Source organism: Rosa chinensis, chromosome 5 (genome assembly GCF_002994745.2).
Source record: "Rosa chinensis cultivar Old Blush chromosome 5, RchiOBHm-V2, whole genome shotgun sequence".
NCBI lineage: Eukaryota > Viridiplantae > Streptophyta > Magnoliopsida > Rosales > Rosaceae > Rosa > Rosa chinensis.
In genome coordinates, this window is record NC_037092.1 from 4,522,451 (window position 1) to 4,535,705 (window position 13,255).

General features: G+C 37.2%; 1 long non-coding RNA gene and 2 pseudogenes across 1 annotated transcript; 2 read left to right on the top strand and 1 right to left on the bottom strand.

Moving 5' to 3' along the window:
* Window positions 1-401: 401 nt before the first annotated feature.
* On the top strand, window positions 402-3,904 carry LOC112202960 (annotated as a pseudogene).
* A 342-nt stretch (window positions 3,905-4,246) lies between these two features.
* Window positions 4,247-6,916, bottom strand: LOC112165137 (annotated as a pseudogene).
* A 3,607-nt stretch (window positions 6,917-10,523) lies between these two features.
* On the top strand, window positions 10,524-11,705 carry LOC121049568. The gene is made up of 3 exons (XR_005800753.1): window positions 10,524-10,747; window positions 11,228-11,302; window positions 11,386-11,705. It is a non-coding gene; the product is annotated as an uncharacterized LOC121049568 (long non-coding RNA).
* Window positions 11,706-13,255: the final 1,550 nt, after the last annotated feature.

The window sequence follows — 13,255 nt, forward strand, 5'->3', positions numbered from 1 at the left end:
AAAACTAACAGAGAAAGTGATGAGGGGTACTGATATCCTTAGATAGGAAGAAAAGGAATAAAGGTTTGTGTAAAGAGGAATAAAAACAAATGGCTGGGGTGTATGGGAAGTATTTTGACAGATTCGGGGTGTATGAGCATTAACCCTATATATATACTAGCTTTTTTCATACATGCTCTGCATGTGAATAGTTTTTTATTTAAGAAAATAAATAAAATAAAATAAAACAGTTATTATAGAGAGAAAATAGTGGGAGAGAAAGATGGGGATTGTGAGATTTTTTATTTATTTTCTTAATAAAAATCTACTTTGTAATTGTCATATTTACCCTTGTGATTTAATTTATTTTCAAAATTTTTTAATCTCTCAAGGTTTTTTTTTTAAGGGAAAGACGACAAACTATTCAGGCTAATGCCAATGTGGTCATTCTTTCAGCTTCAACGGCGAATGAAGATTGCAGAATTGAAAAAGCTCTGTGCGTGCAAGGCCTGAGATGTTGTTGAGGTATGAATGCTGTTCCGCTGACTCTGTTTCCATTTCTGGTTAGCCTTTTGTTTCTGTCCGTTGTTTTCTGTACATTTGTATACCTTTGATATTAAGATTGTTTTGACTGTTAATATGTACTTTCCAGGTGTGGGATGCAACTGCTTTTCTTTCTGAAATTGTATCGGAATACTGTACTGGTGCCAAGGCATTGGTGCCAGAACAGGAAATTTCTACAGGTCAGTGATTCGCTGCCATGTTAAAACTATTTATTAAAACGTGGATGCATGATTAATTGGGTATGGTTAACCTGATAGGATTAGGAAATAGGGCATGGGAAGATCACGTCGATGAGGTTTCTTTTATATTTTTATACGTGGTTATTGCAGGAGAGCAATGTGGCTACTGTGGAGCCTGGACTTGTAGGTGTTTGGCAAAAGGCACCCTTGATTGATTCATCTTTTTATGTATCTGCTAGTGTTGATTCGTGATCAAGGCATAATTAGGGCCCTATTTTGGGATATTCTTAGCATAATATACATTTTTTATTTATTTTAAAGGTGCTGGTGCATCTGCTTTGAACTTTCAGAGGCCGTCCCATAATGCTCAGTGTCGGCGCTCATCTATAATTTTAATATATTTAGACTGCTGATTTGAGAGTAGATCTATTACTGGTGTCTCATACAGACTGGATTCATTTTGCAGGGTAAATGTGGTACCGGAAAACAATCGTTTCAGCTTCCTGATTTCATTGCTGCAACTGGAATTGAGAAAATTAGACAGGTAAACTGGTCATGGGGCTTTTTATTTTGATTATTCGTATTTAGGTCACCTATTTGCTTGTTATATTTAAGTAATTTGTCTGTGTACGTAACTCGTTATAATTAGGTCATCCACACGTGGTTCGTACAGCTGCTAGTATCCATTCTAAAAAGTTCCCATAGTCATGAACGGCATTTCTGTTCTGTATTATTTGAAGCAATCATGCATAACATTGATCTGATGTACCATACTTGCGCTAGTTACCTAGATGGGTTTTGAATGCAACAACTAGGCAACTTTGGCATACATGCTAGAATATAATTGTGGTTTCTTTTGTGCTCTTCCGTTCTTTATCTGGCAGGGTTGAACTTTTTAAAGATGCCCACTTCGATATTTGTTTGTCTACTGCAGGCATACATTGAAAAAGAAGATAGTAAGAAGACAAAGCAAGTGCAACGAGAATGTATGCAGCCAAAGATGCGCAAAACAGATATTGATTATCTGGTTTGCCTTTAATATATTTGGCATCAAGTCTTTGGACTCTTATTTTAATGCTCTTATGTAATGTTTTATTAATAAGATTATGGCTATCTGTGTTTTAGGTTCTTCATGATGCCTTTTTCAAGTACCAAACTATGCCAGAGCTCACAACACTTGGTGATCTGTACCATGAAGGGAAAGAGTTTGAGGTATTATCCGTGCTTCAATAATATTCTTGCTCAAGAATATGTCTCTGGTGTTGGTAAAATTTATTACTCGTCTTTTTGCATTCTTATGATGGAGTACTCATGCATAGCCAAGTAAATGAAGAAAACACTTCAAGCAAATAATTCCTTTTTCTATAATTGTACTATTTTTCCTTGTGAAAGTGCAACTTCATGTTGTTGATGTTGTTTCCTTTTTTCTTTTTTCTTTTTTTTTTCAGGTAAAATTAAGAGAGATGAAGCCAGAATTGCTGTCATATGAACTGAAAGAAGCTCTTGGTATGCCAGATGGTGCTCCTCCGCCATGTCTCATCAAATATGCAGGTGAAACAGCAAATATCCTTTGTTCTCTTTAGCTCTGGTTTTTGAACTGTATGTTAATGCTTGGTATTGTCTTAACTGTTGTATTTCTATTCCAGAGATATGGTCCCCCTCATTATATCCACATTTGAAAATCCCTGGACTGAATGCTCCCATCCCCACCGGAGCTAGCTTTGGTAATCATGTAGGTGGCTGTGGAAAGCCTCTGTTTAAGAAGTTTTTTGAAGTGCTCGGCATTGCTATCATATGTACGGGATCTAAACTTCTTTATTCAATTATTGATTTTTTACTAACAGCTTTTCTTTGGTTTCTTAATACTATGGCCAACCATTGTATGGCGACGTGTTTGATGTTCAGCAACAAGATCAGCCTAATTATGAGGTATGGCTTGTGATTTGGACAATCAGGTGATCACTAGTAGAATGGCGCCTACAAAGTTGTAATTGGCATTAGACTGTATCATTTGCATATTATATAACGTTACATTTCTGTTCCTTCTGAAATTTAGGAAGAGCCAGTTGATAAGACAAAGCATTGGGGTGATTTGGAGAGAGACGAAGAAGAGGGCAAAGATCTAGAAGATGGTGTTGAATCTGTAGATAGCCTTTCAAGGTATCCTTGTTTATTTCCCATTTTCATTTTGTTTTAATATCCTTGTAAAGTTCCTTATTTTGTAGTTCCCTTTGTAGTTTAACATGCTGGTAATTTTGAGAGAACTCCTTTTTCCTTGGGTCAATTGCACTTGAGGTAATTTTCTGAGTTGGTTCAATTTTTCTAACAAACTTCCGCACTTCCTTCTCAGTACTCCCACTGGCAATGAGAAACCAGATGTCATTGACCTTCACAAGCAGCAGAGAAAGGAGCCTGAAAGACCTTTATACCAAGTAAGTACGATGGCAGACACTTTCTTTAACGACTAACACGTGTTGTCGGTAGCAATCTAAAAGGATGGATCTTCTGAGAGGTCAGAAAGCATATAAAGTGGATGTTACTACAACCTGAAGAGTTAGAAGCTATGGAGAACGTCTTGCCTGAAAAGTAACTTTGAGTTTCAAATTTTTCCACTTTGAGAACTAGTTTGTGACTTGTAATGTTTTCCACAGGTATGAACAAGCAAGGGGGGAGAAGAAGCTGCGAAGTCAGCGAGAGGATTTCAGTGACATGGTTGCGGAGGTGGTGTGTGCCTCTCGGGTGAGGTTTGTTTTCAGTTACCTTTGCTTTCCATAAAATTATAATAAGATCTTTTAAGTTTGTTTTCAGTCGAAGAAGAGGAAACGTAAGATGCCATTCATGAGAGATCTGAGTTCTATCAAGTTTTGCAAGAAGCCAAGCAGATTACAGGTGACGGTTACAAGAATAGCGGGAAAGTGAACAGGTACCAGACGACATTCAGGGATAGATGTAGACGTTTTGGGCAGGGTGCGTTTTGAGATTTATAGAGGGCCAGTGGTGTCTGCGTCCTAGTTGTATTAGATAGTAACGAAAATGTGATATTAACCTTTTTGGGGTATGATCTCTAATAACCAGCAGCTAAAGCCCATATTCTATTGACACTACTCAAATAGTTTCAACGAACTTAGATTTCTACTGTAAAATTGCGGCAGGTGTGTGATATTTCATCCGTCCAGTACTGCTGTTAAGTTTATTTCCCGCATGGTAGCAATTTGTGTTTTGTGTTTTTTTTTCTTTTCTCCATAACCTTTCCAGTTGATGTGGTTTCTAGTTTCTACATCTCCTGGCTGTAATTAGTCATTTTTCTTCAAAAGAAAATATAGAGTTAAATCTTTTTCATATCAATATTGATTCTAAGATGATGGTAACTTTTTTGAAACCTAACCAAGCTGGGAGGCTCATCCCCACGCCCGACATTTTAATAGAATCATGCATCACCATTCAATGGGATTTCCGCAATTCCCTCATTCAATGGATTCAGATCTTTTGTGAGAGTGCTTAGCAGGGATGTCCTAGTTTGCTTCTCAGCCTCCAACCCAACTGTAAACTATAATGCCGACAACTGCAAGAGCCATTCCCATCAAGTTCTTAAATGTGAGAGCTGAATCAAAGAGAAGCCACCCCAATGTCAAGACACAGACAGTCTTCATGTGGCCAAAAATAAATAAAACCTGGAATGACACGGCTGAGAATCTTCCGATGCAGAGGTACCAACTGATGTTGCAGAATACTGCTAGGGAGCAAGAGAGCATTATGAATGCAAATGCACTAGACGTCATCTTGTAATCCGTTAAAAGTTTTCCAGTAAGAAAGTAAACAACAAATGGACCAAGAATGAGAAGGGAGATAGCTTGAATTGGAGCCGTCTTTCTGAGCAATCAAAAGAGCCTACTGAGTATTTCTTCTGTAATGAACCTATTGAAATTTGTTGTAATGATGTACACAAGATGGCCACAGAAGCACAGAGAAAACCTTTGGCATTAACTTTAACATCGGTGACGGTACATATGCCCACACCTATTATCACCACTGCCACAGCAATCTTGAGTTCTTGACTTCCCTTGAGAAATTTTTACCGTGGATAATCCACTCCATCACAGAGACCACCGGAATCATGCTCAACTTCGATATCTGATAAAAGCAGACAGAGTTAAGCATGAGACTCAAGTTCATCCCTGTAATTGAGGCATTGGCTACAAGTGAGAACCAAATAAGTTCCCAAAGAGGAACGTGTTTCGATGCTGAGTACCCAGATGCATTCGATATGAAACCAACCAATGCAGTAACAGAGAAGTGGCTCTCAGTCAAAGTTGTAGCAAAACCAAAAGCAAAGAGGCATATGTTGCTTGTTGGCCATGATAATGCCAATGGAGCTCACAATATTCATAGTTTCATACCCCATGCTCCCACATCGGGAACTCTCAAAACAAGCTGATCAACAAAAACCTCCCTCCCTCCCTCTCGCCTTTTTTCCCAACCTATCTAGAAAATAAAGGGAGGTAGAGACAGAGTGCAGGCTATGCTCTCACCTCCGGCCCAGAAAGAGAGATATATACCCTTCATATTAATATCGATTGTAAATATCTTCTGCATATGTAAAAATACACCAAACCAAAAAGAAAAGGAAAAGAAAAAAAAAAACTAAATTAAACCAAACATCAGATAGATTTTGATACTTATCCAGACAAGTTTACTGTCTTACACAACATTCCCATAAAATTAAGGTACAAAACAGAACAGTCTAAACTAAGCCATGAGATATCCCCACAACACTTATGTAGTTATAATTACATCAAGCCAGAAGTACTCGGGTTCATTTGTGAAGCTTACGGATATCCAACGCTGCAAATCAATCAAAAACCAAATGTAAGACAAAGAAGTTAACGTCACATAAGAGTCATATCCTCAATGTTGAAATAGAAACAGGTTGAAGAGAATAAAACAAAAAAAAAATGAAAATAGAAACAGTTGATTAACAAATGAATATGTAAAGACTTGGGACATTTAACACAAAATTAATCGGACCAACACGTTGGTAAACAAGATAGGATTAGGTTAGTTAACCTGTTTGAATAGGATTGGATTTGTAAGAGGTTAAGATAGCTAATCCTAATCTTATCAGTTGTTTGATACAAAATTGGATAAGGATATGTGACAAAATTTAAAAATAAATAATAAAAGAAAGAAAATCAGAGATCGGCTCAGACATCACCGCCGGCCGTCTTAGTCACCACTGCTCTCTCATCGCCGGTCAACAACCTAGACCATACATCCCACCACCACTGCTCTCTCTCTCTCTCTCTCTCTCTCTCTCTCTCATGGCCTCCCTCGCACTTAGCATCCACAGCTCGCCAGTGCGGAACCATAGCTTTCGTTCATCACCGGCCATCTCCATTCCACTGCAAGTCTGAGATCTTGAAGATCTACCCACACCCATCAGATCAGATGAATCTACATGAAGCTTCGACGAAATTAGATCTAGAGGAAGAATCCACGTAGAGCGGTGAATCCAAACTCATCAGCTCACGAATTCAATGATCGGAATACGTTTCATAACGGCGGTGGAATACCAGAAAAGAAGAAAATAGAAGAAGATGAAGATGGAGGAAGATTGTGAGAGGGGAGAAGATGGAGGAAGATTGTGAGAGGGGAGAAGCTGGAGGCAGAGGTTCAGTTCTATCGTGGTTGAAACTGGATATTTGGAGGCTTTTCTAGTTGGATAAATTATATCTCACCTTTCTAACCAGATTGCTAATCCATACCTGATAAGATTTGAAAAATCTGGTTGCAAATTATCTAGACGGCCAAACATGATTAGTTACCAGATTAGATTTAAATTTTCCTATCTACCCTCCGTATCCGATGAAACAAACGCTGCCTAAAAGAAGAATCAAAGAAGATTGCTAACGATGAAAGACTCAAAAGAATTATATCATTACAGTAATCTGGAAAAAAAGAAAAATAACAAGGAAATACAAGATATCTGAGATCTGATCTCATCTATCTTTCTCTAACCGACCTCCTCCTCTCAGATCTCGCTCGTTCATATCTAGCCAGCCTTTTAGCACGTTTCGACTGATTTGTGTGCAGAATACAGCGTTGGCTAAAATCCCGAATACGAAAAAGGAGCCTTGGAGAGCAAAGACCGCGTTGTTGGACCATGCCATGATTGTCGCAAATTGGGAATTTTCTGGAGTTTAGGGTTCGTTATAGCTAACGATGCCTTTGTAGAGAAGGAAGTGGGCCGGGGGTGTATTATATTTTTAGAAGCTTAGCTCCGCTTGGAGTTAAACTTTTCTCTTTTTCTTTTGGTATTTAACCTTGGAGTGAAACTTAGTACACTTATAATAATAAGAATGGTGAAACTTAGTACACTTATCACTGTTACATTTAAATTGAACCTAATGAGAGGCGACCGTGACAGTGATAGACTGCCAGGAGGAATAAAGAAGAAGATTAGATCACCACTTGGAGAATTGGCATAGCAAAATTTCCCTCAAAGGCTCAAAAGCAGGGAAGATGATTTTTTAGTGAAAGCAGCGGCCCGGGCCCGGGCAATACCCCTCATACGATGACTGTCTTTTTTTTTTGGTAAGTATACGATGAGTGTCTTTATATTGCCAAAACTACCAGGTTTTGGAGGGGAACGGGTGGAGATAAAAAAGGGGATGCATTGGTGCATATGGGAGAAATTGCGCTTTGAGTTTTAGAGATTTGGAGAAGTTCAATAAAGCTATATTTGCTAGCCAAAACTTTTTGGCTTTTAATGTTTTTCCCCACACGGGTTGATCAAAGCAAAACATCTACCAGGAACAAATTGGAGGCTCGAGCCAAAACAAAAAAAAACAATAGCAAAATAAATAAATAAATAATAATTAAAAAAAAAAGGATGAATTCATGGCTTTGCAATGGTGCGTCACTAATTTAGAGAAATTTATTGTGGGGATAAGAAGTGTCCGTTTGACCTGTGAACGAGATGGAGGCCAGGGAGGGTGATATAAGGTTAGACAAATGGGATCAAAGGCCTTCTACTTTTTTTAAAGTTTTCTCTCCAATTTTCTTTGCCTTCCAACACTAGGGTGGCTACACTAATTAGTTGTTACTGCACACAGAGAGTGGAGTGTGGACACTATTTCAAATCAATTTTTTTAAGGGGATGCAAGATTGATTGTCTCTATCTATACGACTATACCACTTGCCCGAAGTGGGGGGCCAGATATTGCTCCCAGATCTGTTCCCATCGCAGGCCGCCACGACCAACACCAGCCCCGTGGGCGTAAATTTATCATAGTTTCATCGCTTTCATGAAAGGTCTCATACACAATATAAACCATTAATCAACCAGGTCTTATGAAAAGTTTCAAGCACGCACACCAGCTACTTTTAATAATTTGTACTTCGATGTCAAGTAAGAAACTGTGTAGAAAATTATTCTCCTTGATCTGATAAGGTTTACGATGAACAAATATATAGGGCACAATAATGCTTGAAGCTAAGGTGAAAAATAATTACAATTATGAACAGATTAATCTAGGATATTAATCTAAGGAATTAATTTAGGGGATTAATTTATGGGTGATTAATCTAGGGGATTACAAGTTATGAACAGATTAATCTAGGGGATCTGACTCAATTGATGATTCAGACTTAACAAACTGCATGCCTATTGGACGTGCATTATAGCCGTTCCCAATCTGGCACAAGAAAACAACATAAGAGATAAGATTTCAGACGGACAACAGTAGCTATAAGCAAACTCTTTCGTAAGCACCACCACTCTAATATTGTAGATTAGGCGGCGTCAGGTTGCTAAGAACTTGTTGGCCAATGCTTCACCCCTTTTGAGTGGCCAACTGAATACCTTGGGGGCAGGTTGTAAACTTGCAGACAAAATCAATCAATCTTGAGTCCTCCATGGAGAGCATATATATATATATATATATATATATATATATTGAACAAATCAGTAGCATATATAATCCACTGTGCGCAAATTGAAGTAGCACTAGCTCCCTGACTTGCTGGTTCAGCTCTCGTGGTTTTTGACTTGCTTCAATTGTGATTTCTTCTCAAAGCTTTTCCGTTTCAAATCATCACTAACCTGTCCATCAAGACCATAAATCAGGACACACTAAAACAAGAAGCACTGAGAAATGGGCAAATGAACAATAATATGTACCTGCTTAGGTGTGCTGTTTATTCTACCAGCTGTATGCACCTTTCTGCTCCTCATGAGACCGTTCAATATCTTTGACATCACAATGCATGCTTGCTTCTAATTTCACGCCTTGCTCCACAAACAGAGGTTTTCTGCTCAGTCACCCTCGGCGGTGATTTTAGTTTGCCATCCCTGGGAACCCATTTCTTTGATTCATACCTAATGGATGACATGAGCACCCAAACACCTAGGCCCAGAATATGAACCATAATGAATAACTAGTATTGCATAACACAAAAAAAAACCAATACTGTAAACCAAAAACCAATGTAATTCATACTTTGCACGGATGAAATTCTCAATTCCAACTGTCATAATTAGGAGGCGACTCTGCTTCCAGTAACTGTTTGATTTCTCATTTCTCACAGCTAGCAGCAATAAGGAACCAAAATAACTCTTCAGTAATTGCATAACAATTTTAAACTCGACTTCCATCAGACTAAAGAGCCCATGGAATAACATAAATACTTATATTGGATAAATGCAATCTGCTCTAGAAGCCATCAAAATCAAGAATGTTTTTGGTTTACCTGCATCAACATCAAAATCAAAATCAAAATAATTATAGAGCATATAGCACAGCTAGAGGGAAAGCACATAGAAGTACTATGGATATGCAATGAAGTTCCATATATAAATAGGACGAACATATGCCACCTTTGATATGTGTACCCGAAGACTTCTATGGGCCCTGGAACACTGCATGCATATAAAGATCCCGAGATTGACGCTAGCCCATCGTGGAGCTCTGTACAGAAAAGGCACCATACATTTGCAAAATTATAAATTTCTGTAAGAAACACAATCCAGCACCAAAAATACTATTATAGGAATTTGACAAGACCTTTTATCATGAAGACCATATCAACATGCACATGATTCAATTCTAGTATTAAACTTTTTTTTTTTTTGGTCAAAGAAGAGGATTTCATTAAAGCCACAAAGGTCAAAGAAGAGTCAAGCAGTTTAATACTCGAATTCAAGTATTAAACTGCACGACTCTTAGACCATCTCCAACGGAGAGGTCAATTGCCAAGTGGAAGCCCAACGTTTATTTTTGACAGCCCAAACTCTTCTCCAACCCGTATGTCTTTTCCACGTGGATTAGACATATCCCTCTCCTCTGTCAAATTTGACAGCTTCTTCTCAATCTGTCTTTTATTTTTTTATTGTTTCTCACTTTCTCAGTGCGTCTCTCTTTCTCCTTTCCCCGTCTTTCTTCCTTCATCTCACCCAGAACTCAGGCTTTTGAAACCCTGGTTCCAATGAGCTAAGGTGATGCCTCTGTTCCCTTCAATCATAATCGATTCTAAATTCCTCTCTCAATCAATTTCTTTCTTTTCTGGGTCCAATCTTACTTTCTCTTCTACTATTTCGTGTATAAATTACTCTACTTTCAGACGCTCTGTTTAGGTGTTTTGGTTATAGACCATGATTTAATCTCAATTGCGTAAGAATCTGTCTCGGTTAGGAATTTCTATTCCAAAGTGAAATTGATCAACTGGGTGCTCATTAATTTTTGATCTTGGTGGAATTCATGCCTCGGAATTGTTGGATTTATGTGAGAATGCAGTGAACTGATATACAATTTAAGTATTGCTGTGGAAGTTTGGTTCCTTCATTTGTTATGAAATTTAAGTATTGCTGCGGAAGTTTGCTATTTTTATGTAACCCTTTTTAAATGGGTATGTATATCTTACTTTCTTAGGAAGAAGAAGTTTTAGATAGATGTTCTACTGTAAAACTAGTAGATGTTCTACATGTGCCTCGTACAGAAGCAACTAGTTTTGGTCCTGCGTTTATTGAGGTAATATATTGGTTTTTTTCTTCTCTTTCATTTTGCTTATTGCCAATATGATTACTGACTATCAGTCTGTATGGTTTTGGTCAGTGTTAGTAGTTTGCACATATTTGGCCTCTTTCATATGGTGCTTAGAATTCCAACTTAGTATGAAAATATTGAAAACCAACTTCTTAACTGACTGGAAACATTTAAGAAAATTTAGGGAAGACAAAAGGGGGTAAAAATTTAAGAAAACTTTTATTTGTAGCTTTTATCTTTTCTGCAGATGAGTTAATATGATTACTTGAGGAAAACCCGGGATGGGATGATTGAGTGGATTTATGATTACTTAAGCTGCATGTGGGTTGTGAATTTTGAAATGTTAAGGATGTTATGATTAGTGATTTGTTTTAGTCGTAATGTTGATTCTGTACCTACTTCGACTGTGGAACTGATGCTTGCCTGATGTTAATGGGAAGCATTTGATTGATTTCTTGAATACAGGATTGGAAGCTTGAATCATGGCTGAAGATCTGGACAAACCGTTGTTGGATCCTGAATAGTGATGGCATCGATTTGGTACGTTTTCATGAGCTACATTGTAGCAACCACATTTAGAAATTCATTCCCTACAGCATTTTGAATCATTTCATGTATTACAGGAACACTTACCACTGGAAGAAGTTTTTGAACAACTGAGAACATCAGCAAGAGGCCTTTCATCCGATGATGCTGAATGCAGATTGCACATTTTTGTCAGCATCTTTCCACCTCCGAATGTGTAGAAGAGGCTACCTGTGTTGAGAAGTGATTAGGTTGACGTACATTGCTGTCTTATTTCCTAATCATTTAGGCTTTTGAGTTTTAGTGGTTCTCTAATGGGCTAATATTCAAATGCTGGTTTTATTTGAGACGTAGTTTTATTTACCCATCAAAACCTGCTTAAGTACAACAATTATGATTAATCGACAATTGAAAAGAACTAGCTTTCTAGAGGAACCTGCTATGTATTCCCATATCTCAAATTCTCATAATCTCAATTGCATCTCTTAATGAAATCATTTATTGTATGATCTTTGATTTACAAGATAAAAAAATAAAAAATAAAAAAATAAAAAATAAAAATAGGAAAGTAAAAGCAGCATAATAGAATTTTATATGTTAAAGTAATATTCAAATTTGACATCTCCATTGGAGCTAAAATTAGTCAAAATGCTGCTATATCAAATTTGACATGTCATATGTCAAATTCAAATTTGACCAAAGGCAAAAGACAAAGCCATTGGAGATGCTCTTATTGGTCAAGAAGATTTCATAATGGTATTTATAATATATCATCAAGAACAAATTCTCCCAAGAAATAGTATTAACCGCCTCATGTTAATATTAATTTCTTCCAATGGTAATCTCCCTATAATCATATCATCTAAAAATGTTAGGAAGCTACAATCTGACTCCCATATTAAAATGGAGTCGTCCTTAATTATTGGAAACAGTTAGCAGAGTAATTTTTTTCCTCCGTCGTACTCACTATTAACCATAGATAGTAGCAATTCTTATGTGTCAGATTTTTACCACTTCCCCCAAAAATTCCTAGTACACTTTGAGTACCTCATCCATTAAGTAGTTATCTCTCAATTTTGCTATCCATTAAATGGTAGAGGAATAAAGAAAAGATTAAAAAGCCTGGATGGTGAAAGTTCATGAGTCGCTCTTCTTCTGACTTTACAAAATTGGCAAAGCATAGTGCTAAAAAATTTATAACAGCTAAGCACAAAAGTTATCAGGAAAATGCTCCAACATAGTAGAATTGAACCGCTGACCACCAGCTCCCAACCCTAAGCATGGTCTGCTTTAACTGTTACCTATTTAATATTTATTTATTTTATTTTTATTGATGTCTAGCCAACAAACTATCAGAAGTTGACTTTAGTTGATTAAACAAGCACCTGATACCTGCTGATGTTCATAGGACATGATCATAGGAAACCCCCTGCTTTGAAGTTGGCCCAGGAAATATCTCTCATGATCCACACGGATGATTGCATCCAAAATATAGAGTAATATTATCTTCCCAAGTTCACTTCCTTGAGTAGCATCTATTATTACCTGAAGATTCACAAATAGATGAAAAAAAAATATAAGTCATAAGAAGGGAGCATTTTCATTGTAAAATTCAAATTAATTGTATGAAAGATCTTGCAAAGCAACAAGAGCTTTACTATGGTGTTTTCTGAAGTGTATAATACAAGTGAAGCCGATGAAACAGATAAGCAAGCAGTCAAATAGTGTTTAATAAAGAACAGTTTGGAGATGCACTCAAAAAACATTAGAAAAAGGATAGTCATTCTGAGGGTTCAGTTATGCTTAAAAAGTAGTTGAAACATGCATCCATAAAATGTTAGAAGGATATAATAAATTGGAAATAAGACTGACAAGTTCAAATTTGAGTAGCAAATGGGTGATATTGGGAGCTATCCGACTGATATTGTCAATTAGAAGCTGTAGAAAATGCAGAAGAAAGTACATGGT